Source organism: Danio rerio, chromosome 13 (assembly GCF_052040795.2).
Source record: "Danio rerio strain M-AB ecotype USA chromosome 13, GRCz13ab, whole genome shotgun sequence".
NCBI lineage: Eukaryota > Metazoa > Chordata > Actinopteri > Cypriniformes > Danionidae > Danio > Danio rerio.
In genome coordinates, this window is record NC_141033.1 from 42,593,706 (window position 1) to 42,608,818 (window position 15,113).

The window sequence follows — 15,113 nt, forward strand, 5'->3', positions numbered from 1 at the left end:
AAGAAACCTCTTTAAATAATTAGCTAATTTCAAATATTTTTAATAAAAGCCTATTTAACAATTTTATTACAGTTTTTCTCATTTGGTTTGGCTCATTTCTTGAAACAGGAATTCCGTTCTCAACACTATAAGATTGTTTTGTAAAACAGCCTTACAGTTTAGCAAAACACTATAGCTCACTTATAAAAGCTCATATCTTTCCCAAAATGGTTCACTCGTGTCAAAACTAAATTTCCTTCTCATTTAAACAGTCAGTGCCCCCAAAATTCCTTTGTCCCGTTGGCATTGCGTAAGCACTGCAAATCAAAATGTTTAGTTGTTTTGGCACTAACGAAGAGGACCATTGAAATATCCCTCATGTCCACCTTTCAGTCTTAGCCCAGTTTTTGAAAATGGTTACTGTTTTTAATCTTTTGACAGAATGCAATTGTGTAGAAAACTAAATAAAATAAATTTATAAAATTGTTTTTTTTATTTATAAAAAGGATTTTAGTTTAAGAGTAGCCTCCAAGGTTTGACATCACACACTGCACTCATACTGTCAAGGAAATTGTAACCATAATAAATCACACACATAAAGCAATTTCTATACATCAGAATAAAACAAAATATACTGTAATATACACACAAACAAAAAAACAATGAAAATTATATGCAGCCTACAGTGCTTGATTGGACATCAGAGATGTGTGAAATTCCTCCTTTTTTGTTCAAGTTCTAGTTTCACCTGACTGTCAGTTGCTGTAATAAATGGATTAAATGTTCCACGGATTCATATATATATAGTATTCATGGTATTATGTTCTTGACTAATTTTTACAATTGAACAGACTATTTTGCATGTGATGACTTATATAATGAAATGATGCTGACATATTTTGGAGCGAACAACCATTGAACTGAAAATCAACAATCAGTTTAGATCAACTAGATCTATTCACTTGGAAATTGTGCTAAATGCCGCCTTCCTGTACCTAATCATTTGCAAAAATGTACTTAGACATTTGTACTTTGATGAAATGAATGAGAAAATAAAGTCTGTTGTAAACAATTGCCAAGTGGTTTGGAGGTTTGTTCATGTTGTTTTGAGAATGTAATTCCTGTTTCAAGAAATGAGCCAAACCGATACCGATTCTGCATACAATAGAACTGGAAAGATTTAGAAAAAACAAAAACATTATAACCTTACTTCTTGGAAAGGCAATTAAACTAATGGAATCGCCATCAGAAGCAATGCTATTTCCTTTCCCTGTTCCTATTTAAATTGTGAATCCTGAATATAAGTATTTCGTTGACAGATTTTTAAATCAAATTGTGTGTATAGGTTGAAATTCTAGCCTAAACTAGTCTTCGTGCTGAGGCCTTGTACTGCTGTCACAATAACACAGCTATTCCATACTGCACGGTCTGAGGTCTTTCTTATCTGATGAAATTTTGAAAATATTCCCTGCAGAATGGAGCGTTTCTATAATCTGAGACTGTAATGTAATCTCTTATTGTGGAGTGAGAGCATCAGTCAATGTCTCGTATCTCAGCAGGACCATGACTGAAACGCAGCCCTAATTTAGAGCTCTTCATGAAAAAAGTGACTTGAGCAATGCTATATAACCCAAACACACTTCCCCGCATTAGAGCTGGATCTTTGCCCTACATTGTAATCATCTTTAGGTTTGGGAAGTATCCTTATCTTATCATAGATCTGTATCCGACATGTGGGAATGGACACATGCATAGTCTATATAATGTCTTTCCTAAAGCCACTAAAGGCCATGAGATATATCCTGAGATGAAGAATTAACCCGTGTCCTGCTTGACACTCTCAGAAAAAAGTTAATATACAACTGAAGCCAAAATTGTTAGCCCTTCTGTGATTTTTTCCAAATATTTGTAAATGATGTTTAAGGAAATTTTCACAGTATTTCCCAAGACATATTTTCTTCTGGAAAAAAGTCTTATTTGCTTTAACATTATTAGCCCCCTTAAGCAATATTTTATATAACACTGTTATTCAATGACTTGCCTAATTATATGTGCCTAATTAACCTAATTAACCTATTTAAGCGTTTAATTATTACTTTGAATAGTGACACTATAAACAGCAGCTACGCTAATTATTCTCTGTATTCTCCATTTCCACCTGGGGATACTCATCCCGAGGTCCTCAGACTATGCATAGTCTCCAAGACCAGCGACGAGATGATCCCAAAGTTTCCATATCTTGGACCGGGCCGTATCCTGAGCAGCTGCGGTGGTGGTCATAGAGGAGTAAAGAGCATGAGACTGATTCCTGTGACACTCCTGGGACAGACGAGTCTTCGCTGAGAATGCAGCTCTGCACAAGATGTTTGGCCAGAGGAGAAATTAAAATGGTCGTGCTCAACTGAGACTGGTTTCTCTCAAGGTTTTTTCTTCACTATCGCCAATTGGTGAGGTTTTTTTTTTTTTTTTTTCCTTGCCGCTGTCACCGCTAACTTGCATGGTTTGGGATCGGTAGAGCTATGCATCGATGGATTTGCTCTTCAGTGTTTGGGCTCTCAGTAGTGATTATTAAAGCACACTGAACTGAGCTAATCTGAACTGAACTTAAACACTAAAAACTGAACTGTTCCAATTTACTATAATCTTTTATGTGAAGCTGCTTTGACATTATCTACATTGTAAAAGCGCTATACAAACAAAGGTGAATTAAATTGAACTTTAAAGTGAATACAAATATCATGAAAAATATTATGTACTGTCATCATGGCAAAGTTAAAATAAACCTGTTATTAGAAATGAGTTATTGAAACTATTATATTTAGAAATGGGTTGAAAAAAAATCCATAAACAGAAACTGGGGGAAAAAAATATACAGAAGGGCTAATAATTCAGGAAGGTTAATAATTTCAACTGTTTATATTTGTTTAACTTGTTAATTCGAGATTTAGTTTTGCATGATATTGCTATAAAATTCCAAACATATACCATGGAGATGTGTGGCTTTTGACCTATTACTTTTCAGTATTGCTCCTAGACAAATCTCAAATATTTGTTTATGAAATTATAAATTGTTTAGTGCGGTGCATTTTTTTTTTTTTTCATCTATCACAGGGGTGTCAAACTTAATTCCTGGAGGGCCGAAGCCCTGCACAGTTTAGGTCCAACCCTGCTCCAACACACTTACCTGTAGGTTTCAAACAAGCATGAAGGACTCAATTAGTTTGATCAGGTGTGTTTAATTAGGGTTGGAACTAAACTGTGCAGAGCTGCGGCCCTTTTGGAACTGAGTTTGACACCTGTGATCTATAACATTATAAACTCTAGATGATGGATAGAAAAGCCCAAAGTGTCTTTTTTTTAAAGATAGATGAACTGTAAATGTAGACCAATTATTCAGCAACTGTTAATGTTTTAGTTTGGTAAGGTCATTTTTAAAAAAGTGCCTCTGACAGTGAGGGAGAGAAGAACACCGATATAGTGTCGGAAAACATTTTACAGAAATCTCATTTTGCAAGCTATCTTCATCAAATTTGACATATAAACTCATAAAACACTTGGCTTTCAGGGTATTTTTTTTCTAGGACATTACATTAATATTTTCCTGTGTTTGCATTAGAGCTGTGAACCTATACTGGTCTCACGGTTCGGTACAATTATCATGCCATCGATTCGGTTTAATTCGATATCTCGGTGCATCACGGTGCATTGACAGTGCTTTTCATACATAGTTTTATATGTTCTTCACAGCAGCAATTCTTGTATTAAAATGTATGAATATATTTATATTTATATACTATTTGTAAAACAATTTTGTCATTTAATACAAACAGTCAGATAGCTATATAAACTGTATCTTTAAACAACAAGAGCATTTAGCAAATAATATAAACAAATATAAATATCCCGCTCGCTTTCTGATCCTTGTCTAGTTCTCTTTCACCCCTTTGATTGGTCACACCCTCAACAAAAACGGTTACGATTGGCTCTTGTGCACTGCGCTCTTCACAGATGAGTGACACTAATAAGCGGCAGGCGGCAGCGGCGATCACAGCTGATCCATGATAGACACAGTCGAGAAAACTCGGCAGGCACGTGCTCGTGTATCCAGAAGAATTGCTACATTCATTCTCTTAATCGCTGTGAAATAGAGCCTTCTGATGTAAATGTTAGTGAAAGACTGATCCAGCAAACACACACGCAGTAAAATTGTGCACAGTTTATCAGTTTTTAGTAGTTGGAGTGTTGTAAATACTCGCGATCGCCTCCCTCGCAACAGAGCGCAGATGACGTCAGTACATAATAACTGGTTATGATTATTACTGAACTGATACTGAATTGTCCTCGTCTGCATCGCGGTGCACCGAAGAAACAATTAATTTTGACACCCCTAGTTTGTATATGGAAAAACAAATACAACACAGTACAGTTTTTTTTTTCTTATGACTTTATAATGTTTAGCTTTTTATATTTTTAAGCAAGATGCTTTCCCTTTTACCACCTTAAAGCCCAAAATGTCTTCTTTCCTAATTTGTGTCTATAGCTCACTCGGGTCAAGAACTAACTAATTAAAGTTAGGTAGGTGTAAATACCTGAAAGTGTGCTGGCTAACAGGAAAAAAAATTCTAAACTCAGGTAAATCCATAACTTTATTAATTATTGACTAATTTGTATTAAAGTGTATGATCAAGTTTGTATATTTTAGTATGATTTGCTTCTCCTACATATATGTAATGAAATCGTATGCGTTTTTATGAATTACTAGCTTGTGGCAGAACTACCATAGTACGATGCATCCTTTGGGAAAAGAATGATGTAGTGACAAGTGTTTACCAAAACCGTAGTGCTTTGTCACAGATCCATCGTTTGAACAACGTAAGTTATAACATAAAACGTCCATAATCTAAACTGGGTGGAGTTACAACTTCTTTTGAGAAATTTTGTGCAAATTATATTGTTTTACACACATACACATTTTTTAAAAAATCCAATATTAGTTTTGGTAGAACATGCACTTATTTTCCATATTAAATGAAATACATGTAAATGGCACATACAGTATGGGGCCTATGTTTTCTATACAAATATTATTGAGATTAATACATATTCTATTCTAAAACAAAACCACTAAGCTAACCCATATTTTAATCTCGTATACAAATCAAATAAACAGTTTAATGGTTGTAATTTACAGTAGGTTTTTTATTAAGCAAAGAACAAATACTACTACTTAATAATAATAATAATAATAATAATAATAATAATAATACGCGACGCAGTGGTGCAGTAGGTAGTGCTGTCGCCTTACAGGAAGAAGGTCGCTGGTTCAAGCGTTTCTTTGTGGAGTTTGCATGTTCTCTCTGCTTTTGAGTGGGTTTCCTCCAGGTGCTCAGGTTTCCCCCACAATCCAAAGACATGCAATACAGGTGAATTGGGTAGGCTAAATTGTCCGTAATGTATGTGTGTGAATAAGTGTGTATGGATGTTTCCCAGAGATAGGTTGCAGCTGGAACGGTATCAGCTGCGTAAAACATATGCTGGATAAGTTGGCGGTTCATTCCACTGTGGCGACCCCAGATTAATAAAGGGACTAAGCCAAAAAAAAAATGAATGAATGAATGAATAATCCTGTAATAATAGTTCATTAATTCATTCATTCATTTATATTTGGGGTGGAGTCGCCACAGTGGAATGAACTGCCAATTTATCCAGCATATGTTTTACTCAACAGATGCCCTTCCAGCCACAATCCATCACTGGGAAACATCCAAACACACTTATACACTACGGACCTAACCAATTTACCTACACCTCATGCCTTTGGGCTTTGGACACCCCGAGGAAACCCAAGCGAACACAGTGAGGATGTGCAAACTCCACACAGAAATGTCAACTGACCAAGCCGAGGTTCAAACCATCAACCTTCTTACTGTGCCAACTGCACCACCGCGTCACCCGGGGGATGAGCAAATCGTACAAATTCATTCAAATTAGTCACTAAAACAAAAAGGGTACGAATTGCTGTAAGATGCTCATTTTAGATTAAAGCAAAGTGGGGGAGAGAGAGAGAAGGGGTAAGGTCGGGATATGTCCTCGAGCCGGGATTCAAACTCGGGGCGCCCTGAAGTGCTAACAAACCATATGGCAGTGCACTATTATTATACCCACTTTTCTAACAATATGTAAAATAGTTGCAGTATATCGAGAGGCTGCATTACCAAAATGAAGATGAGGAAATTAGAAATGTTTTATTTTTATGCATCTGCAGCAGAAGCTTCCATAATTGGTTTAGTTTTTGAGGATCATTCAACAGGAAATAAGAATATATTACAGTTAACTTTTTGAAGTACTAAATTTAATAAACTACATGGAAAAAGAAAAGTAGTGGACAAAGAATGCCTTGGATTGTCATGCTTTGTTTTGTTCCATTCAAAACAACATTTTGAAGGGTGAGTTCTGAAACGATTAACTTGTTTGAATACAAAATGCCTTGAAGTATTCAGGTATAATACTTCAAAATTGTCCAATGGGAATTATTTTCTTAAGCATTTTAATAATCTTTTTGGAAAGCAAAAACAACACTTTTTCACTCTAGAAGGGGAACGTTGATTAAATCGGATGGTGCTGCATTCTGTCAGTCTTCTAAAATGTCCCAAGGGGTATTATATAATCCTTCTGTGTGATAGAAAGACTCCCTCATTAAGTAGGAAATCTAGCATAAGAGTCAGTGTTCATGCAGTCTCTATCATAATATTCATGCTTTACCTCAGTTTATACCTCATGGCTGCCTCTGCACTTGATTTGCAATTCTGTTTAATAATTGCTCCAAAAAGTGGGATTTAAATATGTCATCCAAAGACTGTCAGACAGTGAAACTTAATGACATGTTTTGTTGCCATGGCAAAATCTCTTCAAGATGAATTCCAGAGTGCTTTATGCATTTTGAAATGAAAAGTGTTCAAGTCTATTATATAAAAAGCTGATTTTGATGTCACCATGACATTATGCAGTCACAGGAGGAAGCAATGAGGGGAGCTGAGTGACACAGGACATTAAAGGTGCTGTATGTAAGTTTTTGACTCTTCTAAAGTATAAACATACCATGTTTGCAGGTATTTAAGAAACATGCTAAGTAAACATTCTTGTTTACCTGAAAAACTATGCTAAGGTTGGATATTCTGCTTTGAAAATGTGTGTGACGTCCTGGAACGTCTGTCTTTATTTGGGTTCTTTTAACCGGCCCAATGCCAGTTCAGCCTATTATATTTCAGCACCCCAGGGTGCCTTAATGGAAAACAGCATATTTCATTCATTCAGACAGAAAGGCTCTCAAAGCTCTCAACCTCCAGTGGACAGTAGTAGTCTCCAAAATGAGACGCAGATTCAGAGTTTCACATGAGGTTATTAATTAGCAAATATTATAAATATTATGAATGTAAACATTAGCTTGTAACCTCATGTCCTAACAACACGCCACTTGACGAGATTTGCAGTGATAAGCAATTTGGCTGTTTGCACCATAAAAAACAGGATAGAAGTTTAAATACATCCATTCAGAAGCACCGAATAGTGCACTTGCTGCACTCCAACGAAATTGTAAGGTTTATAATCTAATAAAATCGAAAAAATGAATACATATTAACCTTCTTTAACATGAATAAAGGTACATGCTGAATCACTGATATGTGTTGGCTTGCAGTTCTAAAGTTCAATTTCAAACGATTTATTTTATTTTCAAGATCTGAGGTGAACTACCTGCAGCTGCTTTCAGTAGTATGACATAATATGGTATAAAGTATGGATAAACGTCATGTAAAATCACATTCAAACTCACACTATTAACTGTGAACTGGGACTACTGGTTATAATGCTCCCCATTCTCAGAGGGTGAGGTGCCCTCCTAGATGGCTAAAAGACAATGTACAGTAGATGCAAATGCAAATAATTGGAATTTAAGTTGGTGTTTTGTATTAAAGTGTTTTTATGTTATATACAAGGTAAATAAGGGTCACTCATTAATAATGCATTCAGTTAAAAAAACAATAAAGGGAATTAAGGGTGAAGTGTTCTTAACTACAAGGGAATATGTTGTATTGTTGGCACTAGGAATCGCTGTGAATAATTGATATAGATAGATATTGATATAGAGAGTTTGTAGGAAGTAAAGAAGTTTATGGTGGTGACATTTGCACATGGATTAAAAACACTTCACTAGAGTTACTACATCTGCCTTGTGTTGAGTTATTCAGTTAGTGGAAATAGCAGCCATGGTTTAAAAGTCACTTTTGCTTTAATTGTTTGTGTTTCATTGTGTCAGCTAGCCAGTGTTTTCATGTTCAAAGTGCTTGCATGTTTATTATTTTGTGCAGCAATTTGACATTTCCAGTTCTGTGCAGTGTTTCAGTCATTTTATTCATTTCTGTTTCAAGTGTTTCCCTGTTTTAGGTCCACAAGTTTTATGTTTTTTTTTTTTCCCCAAATATCCGTTCCGTTAACATGCTCTTAATTCTTCAGTGCTTCAATACTACAGTGGTCCATCTTTCCATGTCCTTCTCTTCCAGTATTTCCAGTGATTCTCACATGCTCCACACAGAAGCCTTTTGCTTCCATCCTGTGTAACTGGCCAGAGGTTTGCCTCCATTACAGTAAATCACAAAATCAGTGAGCAAAAGAAACCCCTTACAAAGGTGCTCAGGTAGTCCTGCAGCTATGGAATCTTGGCAGTGATGTTTTAATACAAAACAGCCTGATAACATTTCTTTTTTTCACGTTTTATTATGCTTTCTCATCCAAAAATGTGGTTATTTCCTGCAAAAGGCTAATATGCTGTGCGGGAGCAGATGTTTAACAGATATGCAAAAAAAGAAAAAGGATCTTCCCCTCATTTTACAATATGGAGAGACATTAGTGAGCACTCCTGATATTGATTTCTGTGTGGCCTTCAAATGGAAAGATGTTGGCAAAGAGAAAAGTCTAGTCAGAGAATACATTTGAGAGGAAAAGCATCATACTTTTATCTGTTTTTTTTTTTTTTGGTATTTTAGTTGGTCAGATTCACTTTGAGTCAAGTCGTGACATCCAACTTAAGGGTTTCTTTGGTGTTATTTTCCTGCTTTGCACATTGCTGTGATTATCAGCCATTTAACCATAATGAGGCCCCACAGATTCTGGCCAGTTGTGTGCAGACCAGGGCCAGAGCAGGGCGGGATGTGCTTTAACAGTTTGGAAAACAGACATCAAAGCATCGAGAGGTTGGCAGATCCCTCATAAGATGGAGAGAGGGAGAAGGAAAGAGAATGTCTGACAAGTTAATCCAGAGCAGGGGGGAGTTATTATTATATTGGCTGTTTCTGCTCCATTCCTTCCTCCCCAATCATTCATATACTATAGCACTGAAGCTCATATTCGATTCTTTGAAAGTATAATACACTCAAAAAATAATGTTTGCTGTTTGTTGACTACTTATTTAAAATGAGCTGAAACAAAGCGATTGTTGAATTGTTGTGGGGTCAACTTATTGTTTTATAATCAATCCACTTACATTGGTGAAAACAAATGTTAACATACACCGTACATCTGTCCAACTGCTTACTACACAAATTTCTAATCAGCCAATCACACGGCAGCAACTCAGTGCATTTAGGCATGTAGACATGGTCAAGACAATCTGCTGCAGATCAAACCGAGCATCAGAATAGAGAAGAAAGGTGATTTAAGTGACTTAAGGTTAGGCATGGTTGATGTGGAGTATTTCAGAAACTGCTGAACTACTGGGATTTTTATGCGCAACCATCTCTAGTGTTTACAGAGAATGGTCAAGAAAAGAGAAAAGATCCAGTGAGCGGCAGTTCTGTGGGTGCAAATGCCTTGCTAATGCCAGAGGTCAGAGAAGAATGACCAGACTGGTTCCAGCTGATAGAAAGGCAACAGTAACTCAAATAACCACTCGTTACAACCGAGGTATAAAGAAGAGCAGCTCTGAATGCACAACACGTCCAACCTTAAGATGGATGGGCTACAGAAGCAGAAGACCACATCGAATGCCACTCCTGTCAGCTAAGAATAGAAAACTGAGGCTACAATTTGCACAGGCTCACCAAAACTGGAAAATAGAAGATTGGAAAAAACGTTGCATGATCTGATGAGTCTCGATTTCTGCCTTGTGTCAATGGTGCAGGCTGGTGGAAGTGTAATGGTGTGGGGGATAATTTCTTGGCACACAATTGGCTTATTAGTACCAATTGAGCATCGTGTCAACGTCACAGCGAACCTGAATAATGTTGCTGACCATGTCCATCCCTTTATGACCACAGTGTACACAGTAAACACTGGCTATTTAAAGCAGAATAACATGCCATGTCATGTCATAAAGCGCAAATCATCTGGAACTGGTTTCTTGAACATGATAATGAGTTCACCGTACTTAAATGGCCTCCACAGTCAGCAGATCCCAATCCAATAGAGCACCTTTGGGATGTGGTGAAATGGGAGATTTGCATTTTGGATGTGAAGCCGACAAATCTGCAGCAACTGCATAATGCTATCATGTCAATATGGACCAAAATCTCTCAGGAATATTTTCAGTACCTGGTGCTAGTAAGGTATACCTAATAAAGTGGCCGGTGAGTGTGGTTCCTTCGTATTTACAGTGTTAAAAATGCAGGGTTCCACACACTACAAAAATATGTTTGCTGTTAGTTCAAACTACTTATTTAAAGTGAGCTGAAACAACACAATTTCGAAGGTTTTTGTGTTAAATCCACTTAAATTTGTAAAAAAATAATAAGTTAACTTAATTACTTCGTGTTGTCCTAACCCAAATGGATTGTGTGGAACCCAGCATTTTCTACAGTGCACAGTTCATTCATATTGTCCCAACACAAATAGATTTATTTAACAACACAATTAAGTGAATTGAACATAAAACAATTACATTGTCCCAGAAAGATCTCAAGAATTGTGTTTTTTAGCTCTATTAAAAAATAAAAAAATTAAGTGTAGTGAAAGAAGAAGAAATGTAAAATATTGTGCAAAAAAAGGTTCAAAAGAAGTGTGCAAAACATATTTGGCATTTGATTAGGTTAAACAAAAGAGAAAAAAATGGTGCTTCCGAGAACAGGGAGGGGATTTGGCTCTTGTTTAACTCTCGCAAGGATCCTGTGTTTAGAATCCATGATGTGAAGTCCAGATTTGGGTTAATGAACCATGACTTACACCTTTTCGTATGAAATGGATATGACATCTGAATCAAGAGCAAAAGAACAAAGTTCTCTTGGTACCTCATTACCGAAAATTTCAACTCACAATTGTCTCATCTGGTTTGGAGCTGAAGCGGTGTCATTTTTTGTTTGATGTAAGTGCTCCAATGGCGTATTTGCCATATGTTTTCAATAACAGTATTCAGGCCTGGGTGGATCTTTTTTTGTTTGGATGCATCAGTCAGTGGAACAAATGTCATTTGGATATTTTAAAATGGAAACAAAGCGTCCCGCTCTAAATGCACATGACCTCAAAATTGTGCCTACAGTATGTTGTTATTTAGTTTGAGAAGGTTGTATTCCAACTCTTACTATTCACTGAATTTGATTTGCATAATGACCAAAAATACATACAGGACAATGCAACATACCAGAAACTTTACAATCCATTGATACGGTAAAAATAACAGACACTGTCTAAACTGCATTATTTTATGCATCAAGGTCGCCACACAAGTTGCAACCAGACATATTCCTGTGCCATGAACAACAAGCCACGAGTTACCACTTCATCTGGTACACTGGAACCCTACTTGTAGACAGCTGAAAATTGAAATCCATGGCTCAGGGGTGGAAGCCAAAGTCATCTTCGCATACTACTTATTTTAAAAGTAGAAAAAAATCACAAATCACTGCTTCTTAAAATACAATGATTGAACTTAAATTTTCTATACCCAAACATCAGGCTGTGAAGAGTGAGTGGTTCCAGTTTAATTTTGCAAAAATACCTCAGTATTGTAGCCCCAGCCTTGAGCTGTGTTCCCATCCTTTTTCTGCCGAGCGCTTCAGCAATTTACACGCTTACAACGGGCGATTCGTTGGCTGTTTGTTAAAGGAAGGATCAGAAAAGACTACTGATGTATGGGACTTTGTCAGAACTTGACAGGAACATTACAGTACACAGTTTCTTCCCCCATTTAACAAGTGTAAGTAAGTGCGATTAAAATGGTTGCTTCCTTGTTTTCTCTAGCTTGCAAATTATGTATTTAATCGTGTTTTGTTACTAAAACCACATTGAAAATGTGACGTGTGCCGCTTTGTTTACGGATGTAAACGGGTTTGAGCTAACGATCTACTGCCGTTTGTCATTGCTATGGCCACCATCAGGTGTTCCTACACACATAGGGCAGTCAAGTTTTAAAATAGTTCAGCTTTTGCCACTGTGCGGATTAATACTGAATGTGTCACTGCATTTACTTGTGGTTAAGAACATGCTGGTGTTAAACTGCCTTGCTTTAATGCACTCCTGCATTGGGCATACAAATACACTCTGGACTCTGACTACTTGTTGATAAGCTGTGGTGGGCATTTCTCTCTGTCTCAGACTGAACACAGTCGATCAGTCACAACAAACTGGGTCTTCGGACTAATCAGCGCAGATTAGCATCAAGCTAAGGATGGGGTTTGGAAAAAAATTAATCACTGAACAAATCAAATGGGAGATTTTGAGATAATTAGATAAAATAAATGCATATTAGAAGACAATGAAAGTGTTTTTTGAACCTTTCATGCATATCAGACTTGTTGGAGACCCTCCAAAACCAAAATATGACCCCTTTTTAATGCATAATATGGACTCTTTAATAAATTTTACGTTATGTCATAAATGGAAGAATAATAAATTTTTTCAAACTGATTTTTAATACATTTTAAGATAAGATTTCTATCAAGTGAATTGTACCAGATGTTGCATTGGACATACAAGAATAACTTAAAATTCCTATTACTGTAAAACTGGGCTGTCCAGCTTTTAATGACTGCAGAAGGCTTTTTAAATGAAATTAACTTATTTTTAATTTAAAAAGTGTCACCAGGAAAAAATGCAGAATTTTTATAATAGCTTAGCGTTAACAATCATATCTAATTTAAATATTCACTTGTTTGTGTTTTTTTATTTTATTTTATTAATAAATGTTTTTGCCTCGAAAATAGTCATTGCTGACATGGCATTAAATAAAAATATTTATGATATGATATGACTTTACATTATACATTTACAAAATCCGTACAGGGTTATTTTATATTTTGTTTTATTTTATTTTATTTTGTTTGTTTAAACATCAGCTCTAATTGGTAAAGATTATGTACATTTAAGTATTTCCAGTTGTATTCAGTTTGTATGAATTGTATATATGTTAGTGTAATTTTACCCCCTTTGGTGTGGGTATATTAACGTTTTACTTTTCCTAAAATTAATAAAAGCCTGTCTGTTAGTCGCCCCGGGTAAGCAGGGTACTTTGGATGTTTTCAAAGGAAAAATATGGTGTTTACTACTACATAAAGACCTCAATTCATAGTTTGGCCACTCTAGACATTAGCAGTGATAAAGATTAGCATTTGTTACTTTGCAGCTTGTCTTAAACTGCCTTGAGTTTTCTCTCGGAGGCAAGATCGGATTACCATCTAATAGTTTAAAATGTACATGTTATCAACAATATATCAAACTATTTTCCCTTCCATTGAAATAGTATCTTTATTGACTGTAATTAAAAGCAGACATGATAATAATGTTCTCTGTATTAGATGTTTTCTTTGAGCTAGTTTTGAGATTGCAAATTGCAGTTATTTTATGATCTTTAATTTTATTGCATTGTTACTCATCCTATGTAGTTATATATTTAAATAATACAACTTTTCAGTTGTTTTTTAATGTTTTTTTTTTTTATTTTACATTTTCTCTTATTACTTAATTTAACATCTATTTACTATAATTCTGTCTGTTTCTCTCTAACTGTCTTCCTTTATTTATAATTCTTAAATTTTTATGTACATCCATATATTTTTTTCCAAGCACTTTAAATCTCTCCAGTGCTGTGTTTTATTTATTGATTTATTTCCATTTGACATATTTAAATGATTAATGTAAAAATGTACTCATTATCTTTTTATTTTCGTTTACATTCCTTCATTTATTCTTTGCAAAGTTGCATTTGTATTTTTGTAGACTTCTTGTTCTTACTATTTTATTTGTTTCTGAATCACTTTATTCTCTGCAGGGTTGGATTTTATCTTACATTTGATCTAATTTAAAGGTGCTGTATGTAAGTTTTTGACTCTTCTAAAGCACAAAAATATCATGTTTGCAAATATTTTAAAAACATGCTTATTGAACATTCTTGTTTATCTGAAACTACACTGAAGTCAGATATTCTGCTTTGAAAATTTGAGTTACGTGCTGGAACTTGTCTTTGTTTTGGTTGTTTTCACCGGCCAACTGCCACTTTAGCCACTAATAATCCAGAACCCTGGGTTGCCTTGTTGGAATACATTTATTGGGTATTTTCATTTATTCATTCAGAATGGCTCTAAAAGCATGAGCCCTTGACCGAAATGTGACTTTTGGTGAACAGTAGCAGACTCTGAAATGAGGTGCAGATTCAGAGTTCCCCATGAGGTTATTAATTAGCAAATAATATGAATATTATGAGTGTAAACATTAGGTGAGCAGGTTACATTGTTATCGCGTGTCCTAACAACACACTACATGACGAGATTTGCAGTGATAAGCAGTTTGGCTGTTTGCACTAGACGAAAAATGTCAGAAATGTAAATACATCCATTCAGAAGCACATGATATGCACTCACTGCATGAAATGGTAAGGTTTATAATCAAATTAATACATATTAAACCTCTTTAACATTAATAAATGTAGATGCCAAATCACTGATATGTGTTTGTTTTGAGTCTTAAGTTCAATTTCAAATGGTTTATTTCATTTTTGAAATCTGAGGTGAACTATCAGCTGCTGCTTTCAGTAGTATGGCAATAAATATCATGGAAAAAGGAATACAAACTTACACTATTCGCATTTAACACTGAATAAAGCACATAAAGGCTTACCAGAGGTGATCATTGTCAGTTTATCCTGTCGTTCAGCT

At 35.5% G+C, this 15,113-nt stretch overlaps 1 protein-coding gene across 1 annotated transcript in view; it reads right to left on the reverse strand.

Annotated features, from left to right (window-relative positions):
• Positions 1-15,113, reverse strand: part of crtac1b (cartilage acidic protein 1b) — a 200,807-nt gene that overhangs the window by 17,598 nt on the left and 168,096 nt on the right. The gene's annotated exons all lie outside the window — the stretch shown is intronic.